This window comes from Coenobita brevimanus, chromosome 13 (assembly GCF_032717465.1).
Source record: "Coenobita brevimanus isolate Jiangsu-jjx chromosome 13, ASM3271746v2, whole genome shotgun sequence".
Classification (NCBI taxonomy): domain Eukaryota; kingdom Metazoa; phylum Arthropoda; class Malacostraca; order Decapoda; family Coenobitidae; genus Coenobita; species Coenobita brevimanus.
In genome coordinates this window covers 35,345,444-35,358,757 of record NC_136966.1, presented here as the reverse complement: position 1 = coordinate 35,358,757, position 13,314 = coordinate 35,345,444, and positions in this window count along the sequence as shown.

The window sequence follows — 13,314 nt, the reverse complement described above, 5'->3', positions numbered from 1 at the left end:
AACGGACACAAAGTTGAGTCACAGTAAAAGGTACTTGGAGTGTAAATGTGATCCCGCCAAGGCGGGGTCACAATAAACCAAAAAACTAAAACAACCATGCAAACTCTGGTCACATTTGCATCACATCCACACTCTCAACAACGTAATACGTTTTACAGTATTTAAATCTCTGATTATTAATTTGCAATTAAGCCGTATGTATTGCAAGACTGTTGACAGTTCATATCTTACCGTGTATTATCCCTCCTCCAACAACAGACTCTGCCATGGGAACTAAAGGAGAAATGCTTCTCATCTGTAAAGATGGCTCTGCTCCATAAGTCATCATCCTGCTCAACATGGAGCTGTGAAAAAGACAGTCTTCCTGCACAGTGCTGGCCCGTCAGCTGTTCCTTCTGAGCTGGGGTGCAATGTTGTATTCCAGCGTGATGTAACCTTCTCCTTACAGTTCTGGCTGACACTTCTAACTGCAAGTCATGCCTTATTGCCGCTGCGTTGGTAAGGGGGTTAGCTTCCTCTGCCACAATAATGTTCCCATCCTCTACTGTTGTCGTCCTCCTTAGGGCTCCTGTTCTCTCTAAGAAATAGAGTTTGCTGTAAACCCAACGAGGTTGTGATGCATTTATTGAGGTGTTCTCAAACGTTACTATTATAGCTTGCGTGGGTCTTTCCTAATGACTATGTAAGGTTTTAGTGCATCCGTCCGACTCCGTGAAACCTGAACAATCAGCATATGCAGTATCGTTTCACGGGGCGAACGTCACTCTCTCACCTTGTCAGAGCCACTCAGCGGGGAGATGTTGCCATATGCAGGTCGCTTGGTTGTATCAGTCTCGACGAATGGACTACGTTACTACCCGTTATAACACTGTCACCTCCATAGTATCCACGAGAGTTTGACAACACACTGTTAATCAGTTGGGACAATTTCCTTATCCCCGTTTGGGATACTTCGTACATGGCGTCTGGCAATGAATGAATGAATATTACCGACAGAGGAACGTGTAAACAGGACTGTTTATATTACTCTATACACCTATATATTTTCTCATCCCATATCTGTTTTATCAATGCTCACCCCTATTTCGCTAACACTGGTGGAAGAGGAATCACGTAACATAGATATGTCGCATAATACGAATCTTTTTGTAATGTTAATGGATCCTAAACGTAATCGATAGTTTAATCACCAGTTATGCTTAAGTAAAACAATGATATGGATTTGTAGTCAAAGGGTATGTAGAAAAACCAATCATCTCCTTTGCATTTCATATAACATGGTCATTTGAGAACGGGAGGGTGGGAGAGATGATAAGATTATCAGAAGACTAAAGAGGAAGCCAGAGCCACAATGCGTTTTGCTCACGTCTTTGCTACAGCCAGGTTCGGATGCTTTAAATAAACATAGATAACATGTAAATATGAACTACTACTGTACTATAATGTTACTGTAAGTCATACGTTACCGTAAACAACAATTAACCATCATAGCACGCTTAACACAGACCCTTCTGTACTCCAACCCCATTACTGACAGGACTAAACCTCTGATACCCTACACTACCCTATCACCAACCAGTAATGCAAGTCACATGACAGTTGTTGATGGTTGTAGATGTAATCGCAGATAATATGTATTTTCGTAGAATATGAGTATCTGTATATTGAAAATTTCAATATAATAACTGTAACCTCATAGGTAAAATATTTATAGGTGTTCACATACGCTGTATCTTATGAATACTGGCATGGGCGTCCGGAGGGGGAGGGGGCAAGGGAGGGCAGTTCCTCCCCCCCCCCTTGGAATTTGACGGCTTCAGTTCTTGTTCAAGGATGATTGAGTGATTTGAGTCGATTCATGTATTCTGTCACTATGCATTTGATGTAAGTCATGTAACTCACGTAAATCCCTTTGCCTATTTGGAGTGTGTGTATTTTGATAAAACTGCACATATATATATAATTTCTCTTATTTTGCCCCCCCTTACAAAAAATCCTGTGGACGCCCCTGTGTACTCCTACTATAACAAATCCAAGTATCCATATAGAACTTAAAGACCTTACGCAGGTCGTTTATGTTTCCGTTGGTGTTCCATCTCGTAATCCACTTGGCGATGGTCCTTGGTGCCGGGCCAAGTCGCTGAGCGATAGTATGTATAGACAGCCCACTATAGCGCAGAGTGATGCTGCTGCCTTTCAACTCCAGGTTTTGCTCCTTCCTGTTCATACCGTATTTTCCCGGGGACCGGTAACCCCCAGATCCGTATGATACAAAGAAATCTCGAATGATTTCCTCCCTCCCTCCCTCTCTGTAGTGTCAGACACGCGAGTCAAAATTCTTGATCTGATGCAAACGTTTCTGGCATCATTAACGCTGAGGCTACAGAAAGTGATTGTGTATAATGGTGGGTGGACTGGATATTACGTATGGTAATAGCAAACATCAGAGCAACTGAGTCTTTCATCCCCTTCAGTGTTTATTATTACGATTATAATATTATTAAGAGAGAAAATAATTTATTGATTTCACTTTACTAATCATAATGTAGAATAAGACGCTTATCCACGTTCTGGTCGCATCAGTCACTTATGTGATTAACCCGTAGCTTAGACAAATTGTAAGGAGACTCGATCATCCGTGTGTTTCATAGCTTACTCATGGGACACAGGTGTGCTATACTTTCATCATCTATTTAACTACACAAGTGTAGTTTGAAATTAAAACGTCAATTGCAGTGGGCAAGGCATATTGTAAAATGTTACCTGTCAGCGTTTCCTAGCTATGACTATACAATCATAGGATGTATTCTGGGTTAATATAATACCGTATTGCCTAACCACATTAATTTATGTGACATGGGAATAACATAATAATAAAATCGCTAGTCTTTTACATATATAGAAGTATGTGGATTACATATTTCATAGAAATATTGGTCGTGCTTGTAATGAGATAGGGAGACGCTCCGTCAATGTCCGTTACCATGCCTTAGATGTATACTCTCTCTCTCTCTCTCTCTCTCTCTGTCAGTGTGTGTGTGTGTGTGAGACACGCGAGTCGAAATTCTCGAACTCTGAACCCCAGACGCTTTGGCGTTTGCAGTGCTGACTGTATCACCAAATTCTGACCGGAGCTGTGCATCTTTCAAATCTCCATCCTATAACATGCCTCATTACATCAGGGGGATCCCCCCCCCCCAGCTAACGGTAGGGGGCTCAATGTCAGGTGGATCGGGCCTAAAATTTCAAATGGGCATAAAATCGTCAATTTTCAGAAGATTTACCCCAAATTTTATGTGACGTCTTTGATCTGATATCCTGCTGTGTTTATACGTCAGCACTAATATGACTGACGGGGACGGGTTTGCTGTGCCTGCTTCTTTTTCATATTTCTTCTCTCTGTTTCCTGTTGAAAAAACTGATTTACTTATGTTCTTTCTACTTATCTTTCATTTTATTACCTCCATCTCCTTTCTTCCTTTCACGAGCTTGAGAGTCAAAACACTAAGTGCAGAGGAGGGACCCGTTTTATTCGACGTTTCGACAAGCAGGCTTCCTCGGGAATATATATATATCTTTTATTGACGGCTATCGACCATCGGGCCTAAGGTCATGGTCATTATGATATTTTATTATGTATTTTTCTTATCGTTTAATTTTATATATTTTATCAATTCTATTTGATTTGTCAGCATAATTAATATTAACTTAAAAGACAGTATTTAAAAAAGAAAATCTAAGCTAAACCTACAGGAATAATCACTAATTTACATTATCACCTAAAAACACAAATAGCTAAACCTAATTCATATTTACAGTGCTTATACTTATGATTAAAATACCTCGAACAACTGAACACAATCTACTGTAAATGTGAATTGGTTCTATACATTGCATACTTGCCCTCATCAACTGGTTACTCTCAGGTGAGTCACATGTATTAATGGAGGGGACATCAGAATATGAAAGAGAGCCGGACGGGTCAGGAAATAGTCCATAAATGTCAACTGTCGACCCTGAATAATAAAACTTAAACAGATGCAAAACAATTACATATACAAAAACTGAAAAACCGAAATGCCGTGTCCAACAGAACGCCAGAGACTGGAAACCCCGAATACTTCTTAATAGTGGACACTTTCACTCATCAACTGGTGACTAGCAGGCGAGGCACATGTTTTAATATAGGGGACATCAATATAAGAAACAGAACCATTGGAAGCAGGAACTATTCCAAATACGTCAGCTGTTAACCCTATTTAATAAGATAAATACAAATGTATAATCGACAAAAACCATAGCCATATTAAAAAAAAACGTCATATCACTCTGATCAAACCAGTCTTCCTCAAGAAAGTCATCAATTTGTCAGTCATAACAAAATCCCCATCGGCCAAGATGATGGAAAGGATGAATAGGGTGAAGGGGACGTCTGCGGCTGCGGTGCAATAACTCATAAGTGAAACATGCTCGCGAATAAATCACCGAAAGCGCAAGATGGTATGACAGATAGATAACACAGCACCAAAGATGGTACGGTGAGGTGGAACCCGTCTCTCGGTTCATTATTTCAAGTAAGTTAGCAGCGTGCAGTTCATTCGTAAATGTGCGAACACTCTTCCAGGCGACTGGGACAGTTGTCAGCATCCAAGTCCCCAGGGAATGGCTTTCAGGTTTGAATATTAAGTCTGGTCCACTGACCTTGCCACAGAAGATTTACTGATTTCCTTCCAAGGGAAAGACTCAACCATAGATGGTGAAACACGTCCCAGGTCTCCTTGAGCTACACAGTTTACTTTGCAAGTAAGTTAGCCTGCTCACTGCCATATGTGCTGCAATGACCAGGCACCCAGATCAGGGTGAATGCAGTTTATTAATGGTGCTGCTATAGATCTCATAAGAATCCGTAGTGCAAGAAGCAAATGACTGAAGAGCAAAAGACTTGCAGTATGAATGTATGCCAAATGAGTCATTTCTAGAATTTACAGCACAGTCTATGGCTTTGTCAACAGCAAAAAGTTCAGAGGTAAACGCAGGTGTATAAGTCAGACACCGAAACCTGAGGGCACATTTTGTCGACCACACACTACCAACCACGCATTCATTCGACTTGGAGCTATCGGTGTAGATTTGGTGGGACCTCATATGATAATGATGTTACCAAACAAATAGTGGACCTCCTTCTCCGTCGCCTTCGTCTTCGTCTTCGGTGTTGGGAGCCATGTAGCATAGTTAAAGTTGGGTGGTTTCCAAGATGCTATATTTTTTTACAGACCTGTCACATTCATTGAGGTCCACACGAAGCTCCTCAGTCGGCAAGTGGAGGTGTGTGACAAGTGGCCAACAAGCTTCCCACGTAAGATGGTGGTATTGTTGCAGGGGGGTACAGGCCAGATTATCGATATCACTTTTTCTAGCTGTTCTTAGGCCATAAGATAGTAGCAGATTGTCGCCTTGTATACGGAGGGGAGATACAATCGCCTCCACTTCAGCTAAACTTGTACATCTCGATTCTCCAAGAAACATTCACAAACACTTATTCTGAAACACATCCAATGTGGTATCAGATGCGGACCCATCCACCTGTGAACCATCTATCTATCTATCTATATACCTAGGCTGCTTCCCCCAAAGAAAGGGAGGTAGCCAAGACAGGACGACACTCTCCCAATTTACTCATCCACTCAAAACACTTTCATTTACATCTTAGCCCCAAAGGGACACGAGGGTCAACTGCACAGTGCAATCAGTGACATCCGCAGCAGGACCTGACAGCAGGGCTGGTTTACCTGTGCCACATTATAATGAACCCATCCTCTTACCTGCATCTGACCTGATCAGCTGATCAGACAAAATGAGGGAGAATTAGGGCTGTGTCATCATTTATTCATTCACAATTGCTCTCCATTCATTTCTGTCATGCACAGCCACTCTTCCTTGCTCAACACACATCCCTCTCGCATCCAACGCTCTCTTCATACTGTCCATCCATCCTATTTCTGGTCATCCTCTCAGCCTTACACCTCTCACATCAGATCTAGTTATCTTTTTCACCAATCACTCATTATCCATTCTCTCCATATGCCCAAAACATCGCAACACCCTCTGCTCAACTCGATCAACCATCTACCGAACAACTCCAGTTCTCCTTCGCACTTCATCGTTTCTCATTCGATCCATACGCATCACCCCGCACATACTCCTCAGACATCTCATCTCCATTACATTCAAACTTTTCCTCTCTGCTACACCCATATTCCATGATTCAGCCCCATATAATGCAGTCGGTACCACAACACCCTCATACATCCTTCTCTTTACATCTATTCTAAGCAAATGACATCTAAACACTTTTTTCATTCCTCCCAACACCTTTCCTACTTCATTCAATCTAAACTTCACTTCTGCATCTATTCTTCCAGCCACAGCAACATGTGACCCCAGATACTTAAGACACTGTACCTCCTCAAGCAACTCACCATTCAAAACTATATTCATCCCCATACCATCTACCAACCTCGTACACTTCATCACTTTACTCTTATTCTCATTTACTTTCAATTTCCTCCTTTCACACACCTTTCCAAACTCCTCTACCAACTGTCTCAATCCCTCCTCTGAATCAGCCACCAGTGTAGTATCATCCGCAAACAGAAGCTGCTTCAGATTCCACTCTCTACCATCAACATTCACCAGACTCAGACCTCCACCCAACACTCTTGCATTCACCTCCCTTACAACACCATCCATATAAACATTAAACACCCAAGACGACACTCACACATCCCTGTCGTAGACGCACTCTCACGAGAAACCAGTCACTCACAGTATTTCCCACTTTTACACATGCTCTACTGTTTACATCAAAACTTTTCACCCCTTTTAGTAACCTGCCATCAAGTCCATACAATCTTAAAACAGTCCACAAAGCCTCCCTATCAATTCTATCATACGCTTTCTCTAAATCCCTGAACGCCCAGAACACATCATTACCTTTTGGTAAATACTTTTCACACACCTGTCTCACAGCAAACACCTGATCCACGCATCCCCACCCTCTCCTAAAGCCACACTGCCCATCACCAATCACTCCCTCTGTACCCTCTCTAACTCTCTTAATTAACACTCTGCCATACACCTTACCTACAGCATTCAACAGACTTTTACCCCTAAAGCTAGTACATTCATACTTATCACCCTTACCTTTATAGAAAGTGACCACACAAGCACTTGCCCGGTCAACTGGCACCATACCTTGCACAAAGCACACATTCAACACTCTTACTAACCAGTCAGCAGTAGTCGCTCCACCACCTTTCAGGCATTCCACAGCACACCCATCCATACTTGCAGCTTTCCTTTTTTTCATGTTCTTTACTGCCTCCTACACTTCCTCCACTGTGATAAAAAAAATCGTTCAACTCTCCCAATACATTTATTCCTTGCATCCTTCCATCTGCCACAATCTCAGCCTCCCTTTCCTCCTCTGCATTTAACAGTCTTTCAAAATACTCCTCCCATCTCTTTCTTATCACATCCATCTCAACATCCTTCCATCGTCTACTTTTACTCGCTCCTCCTTCCCAGACTCTCCCTTTCGCACCCATTTCACCTCCTTCCAAAACATATTCTTATTCTGTTGAAAATTCTCAGTCAACTGCCTACCCCACCTCTAGTCTGCTACCACTTTAGCATCACGCACGGCCCGCCTCGCTCTATTTCTCTTTTCCTTATACCTCATATGACACCTCATCCTTCCTCTTCAGCCACACTTCATATGCACGCCTCTTCACAGCCACAGCCATACTTCCTTGCACCACTGTTTACTTCCCTTTCTTACACCACCACCCACTCGTCTCACACCACACACTTCTTCTGCATACCCCACCACAGCACTCTTAAACAACTGCCATTCCTCCTCCACACTGCTATTGTCTTAATTTTTCATTGCATTCCACTCATCTTTCAATTTCTCATGATACTTTATCATTTTCTCTCTTTTATCCAACTCACTCACTTTCAAAACCTCCCTGCCACACCTAACTCTCCTAGATCTCACCCATCTCTTACCTACTTTCAACTTTCCCTCCACCAGGTAGTGGTCAAACATACCTCCATCCTCCCCTCTCAAAACTCTCACATCAAACAATCTTCCTATTACATTCCTGGACACAACCACATAATCCATCAATGCTCTATCAACAACCCTTTCAGCCTCTTGTCTCACCCATGTCTACCGTACTTATAACTATCTTCTCAAACAAGGTATTTCCAATCACCATCTCTCGCTCATTTTCATTTCTTCCAAGGCACACCATACATACCAACTGCACCTTCAAGTCAACTGGTACATTTCCTACTCTAGCATTCAGATCTCCCATCATTACCACATTCACATTCGCTCCAAAACTCTGCAGACAGTCATCCACATCATTCCAAAAAGACTCCCTCTCTTCTTCAACCCTTTCACTACCAGGCTCATATGCATTCACAAACACCCACATCTCACACTCAAATTTCGCTTTCACCCACATCAGTCTTGATGACATCTTCCATTCAATCACACACTGCTGTACTTCCAGGCTCACTAACAAGGCCACATCTTCTTTTGCCCTTCCTCTATCAACACCTGACAATCTTCCATTCACACTTCCAAACTCAGACTTAGACTGTGAAGGACCTGTATAGGCCTACCATTCATAAATATTTTCTGTCGGCTCCCTAAGCAATACCCACCAGGTACTTAAGAACATTCATTGGTTTATCACAATGAGCATATAAATTAACATGAAATCTAAATTTTTTTTTGCAATAAAAATGCAAGCCCCCAAATTTTACGATTTGAAAAGGTACCGCCTGATCATCCAAAGTCTAATTCAAAGCTAGGACGTTATTGGCAGTAAAAACTTCAATGGCACAAGTAGTAATGTGAAATTTGAATCTCCACTGCAAGGCCCACTGGTGGATGAAATCAAAAGCTGCTTGAATTCTCCCAGACAAAAGTTGTGCATAACAGAAAGAGTGCGTATTGCACAATCAGAACAGAGTGAGAATTGAAGATTCCTTAGGATGAGAGCTGCTGACAGAATATCATTGATTATAACAGCAAACAAAGTGGGACTAAGCACACTTCCCTGAGGCACCCTATTTTCTTGGATAAATATGTCCAATGTTATGTGAAAAGGCAGTTTCAAGTGAAAATACATATAAGCAGATTACCTGTTAAGCCATAAGCATAGAGTTTCATTAACTCCCAGGCACTGGTTCACGTCATGTGACGTGCGGTCGACAGACGGCGGTTCACATCATATGACGTTTTTCATTTTTCACAGGCATGTTTGAACTTCCTAGCATGCCAAATTGACTCAGAGTATTGTCACGGCCTGTCTGGTGCGTGGGGTGATGGGGCTGGGGTGAGGGTGGGGGAGGGGTAAGAGGGCGGCCCAGCCGTGAGTAGAGAAGCGTGGTGGAGGTGGAGGGTGGTGGGAGGCCCGCACAGGGAGAGTGTAGCTTTGAAAGCAGCTGATACAGGTATGGGGTAGGGGTAGGGTTAGGGTGGAGTGGAGGGGGAGGCCTATTTGAGGCACCTGAAGGGTGTGGGGGAGAATGAGAAGGAGCCCATTTATGGGTGCAGAAAGTGCGAAAGGGGTTTGAGTACACGTGTACTGTATTGTTCACCCCTCCATTTCACTGTGTACTGTGGCAATGGAAGGACAGCCAGGACCATCCAGGCAATGCTCACTCCCCGTGCATTCTACTTCTGCAAAAAGACTCCTCAAGGGTCTAAATGAAGAAGAATACCTTCAAGAATTGGCAGATCTGGGTGGAAAAATATTGGGGAAGTGCGCAGCATGGAGGCCGAGGAGGAGTGGGTGGGGATGGAGAGGAGGAGCGTGGTGGTTTGGAGGAGGATGAGATTGAGGAAACCACCTGATAGTGAAAGTGACTCGATTTCCTGGACTGAAGGTAGTGATTTTGTGCCCGATATGCCCGTTTTTTATGAAAATAATGCCGGGTTACTGATGATTTTACTCTTGATGATGATGCAACAGTTAGATTATTTCCAGCTGTTTTTTAGTGACTCCCTTCAACCTCTGTCTCTTCGCCGCACTGTTGCATCTTTATCTCTTTTCTATCGCTACTTTAATGGTCACTGCTCCTCTGAACTGTCTGCTTGCATTCCTCCACCTCTACGACGGGCGCGTAGCACCCGTCTGGCAGCAAACTCTCATCCCTTTTCTGTCCAACTCTCTAATGCAAGAGTTAACCGTTACTCCCAGTCTTTCATTTATGCAACAGGTCAGCTCTGGAACTGTCTCCCTCTATCTGTATTTCCTGCTGCCTATGATCTCCAGTCCTTCAAACGCAGTGTGTCCAGGCATCTCAAAATGATCGGATCTTGAATTTGGCTCTCTATTGTATTTTGTTTTTCTCTTGGAGGGAACTGTTACTGCGGGCCATGGCCTTTGGTTCCTTCTTCCTCGCATTAAAAAAAAAAAGTTCATGTGTGATCACTCTCAATTATGTTTTTGATTACTGTAGTAGGAACTGCACTGGCCCTCCCTCTGGGGCAAAGATGCAATGCTGGACTGTCCCTGATGTTAGTGAGACGTTTTTTCTTTCTAGCATTACTGATGCGATGGCACACGTGAAAAAGCATGTACTGCATGAAAATTGGATACAGGACGACATCACAGCTACTCCTGTTTTGGGAAAATTCATGTCCAGAGATCGTCTCTTTGCTCTATTAAGGTACTTACATTTCACTGACAATGATCACCTTGAACAACATGACCACCTGTAGAAAATTCGTGAATACTTCCCTATGCTGAAAGAAAGAGTTGTCAAATACTTTCGTCCCTTCCAGAAAATTGTCATAGACGAGTCTGGAGTTATTCCGTGGCCGTATTGTGCTCGGGCAGTACATTCCATCAAAACGACATCGCTTGGGCATATTTTTTTGTGTGTGTTGTGCGATTGCAAAACTGGGTATGTGCTGGATATGACTGTATATACAGGTAGTGACGTTGACATTCCAAAAAATGACCCCCATGGATTCTCAGGTGCGGTAGTAAAGAAACTTAGGAATCGGTACCATTGCAAGTCATGTGTTACACACCGACAATTATTATACATCTCCAGCACTTACCCAATACCTACTACAACATGATACAGGCTCATGTGGCACACTGCGTGCAAACAGGAAAAAGTGGCCTCAACTTGAAGGACGTATGAAGCGTGGTGAAATGCAGCTGAAAAAGCAAGAAACATGTTAGCTATAAAGTGACATGATAAACGAGGTGTCAGTGTGCTTACAACAGTGCACAATGGTGAAATGATAGACAGTGGCAAAGTAGACAGAACTACACGAGAAGCAGTCATGAAGCCTGATGCGATAGTTGATTATACGTACAACATCCGGCTTGTGGACAAAAACCACATACAAACTAGGTGCTGTCGAGTGCGTGTGTAAATGCATGAAATTGTACAAGAAGATGTTTTTACACCTGACTGACATCGCTCTGCTGAATGCATGCTATCTGTACCTGGTAAAGACACGCAACGGCAAGTCACTCAAATTATTCAGTAAGGCAGTCATAGAGCAAATTTTCTCCACCTATGGCAGTTTGACATCCACTGCACCTGGGCATCATCCCAGAGCTGGCAAGCCAGATCGCCTCTCGGGATGGGAATTCATTTCCCGCCATTTTCTGGAGAATATTCCTGGTACTGGAGCTAGGGCACGAGGATAAGAAGGCATGCTTTGTAGGCAGACATACAACCAAACATGCACCCAAACACAAGGACGTGAGCTCTAGGTGCAAGGAGTGTGGTGTTGCCGTATGCCAGCCTTGCTTTAGGGAGTATCACACTTTAAAGAAATCCTAGAAGCAGTGAATAGTGTGTAAATAACTGTGATAGTAAACAGACATCAATGTGATATTGTAGGCATTATATAGGCACTAGTATATATCTCATAACACAATATACAGGATGTAGTGTCTGCTGGAGACATACACAGCTTCTCACTAGGAATGTCAATGCACATAACGTATATCCACAGTCTTGTTGTCCCAGACCATCAAGAATTCTTAACATATGATGTATTTCAAACAATCTCTTTTTAGTACAGGCAACCAAGAATTTCATGACGTATTCAAATACGTGGAGTAACCAACTCTAGTTGGTTAGTCCACGTGAATGGAAATCTACTAGACACTGCATCAAACACACACAGCCTCTCCAAGCTGTATACTGTATAATGTCGGAGATATTCCCTTCAGATCAGAAGGGGCTGGAGAGAAGGCCCGATAACACGAGGGTCAGGTAGGAGGCTTTGCCGTCTAGCTACGTTACGCTGTAACTCACTATTCGATATAACTGTACAATAAACTCCATAACCCAAGAGTGCTATAACTCACCTCACTGATACAAAGAGAGAGAGAGAGAGAGAGAGAGAGAGAGACCTCCCTATTCACTCTAGCTGACGACACACCGCGTAGTAAACAGCGACAAGTTCAAGCCATACTACGTCTCATGAATTTATTCTGGCAGTGCTCCGACGATCTACAACCTACCTCACTGTCTCCCTACAAGTACCTACGACCACACTATCGAGATTGGTGACAACGGTAAACGAAGCCGATTAACGCATCAATCAACAATCTTCAAAATACAAGCAAAACAGAGAGCGAGAGCTGGCGGCATCAACGCAACTTCGCCCCTAATCGCCTCTAACCACCTCAGCTACAACTCCACGATTTACGAGAAACAATAGCAGCGATAAACTACGTCTATCAACAACTCTACAAGCCAACAGTTTAATCTCAACAAGTAAGGAAAATCAAACATACAAGTTAAGAAGAAGAAGAAGAAGAAGCAAACAAAAGTGAGTGGAGTGTGTGGCATCTGGGTAAAGCACAGCACAGATGACTTACACCATCCTACTCTACCATCCCACTGCTGCCAAATATCCTAACACAAGAACCAGAAAACAAGCAACAAATATGAATTACGAAACACCATCAGAGACACAAGAACAAGCAGAAAACCAAACTCAGGAAACTAAACACATACTAGATAGAGACGATAAAGAACAGCAAACAGATGCGGTTTACAGTGAAGTAAATAATGATGACATTTGGTCAGAATTATCAGATGTAAATAGTGAATTTTATAAAAATTTACCTCCAACTTACTATAACTTAGACCATAGAGTATTCAGGTCAGGAAAAACATAAATTTCCTGTAAATGATGATTGCAAGGAAAATACTGTAAAGATGGCTAACTCAGATGCTGGAAGCATCAGTGCA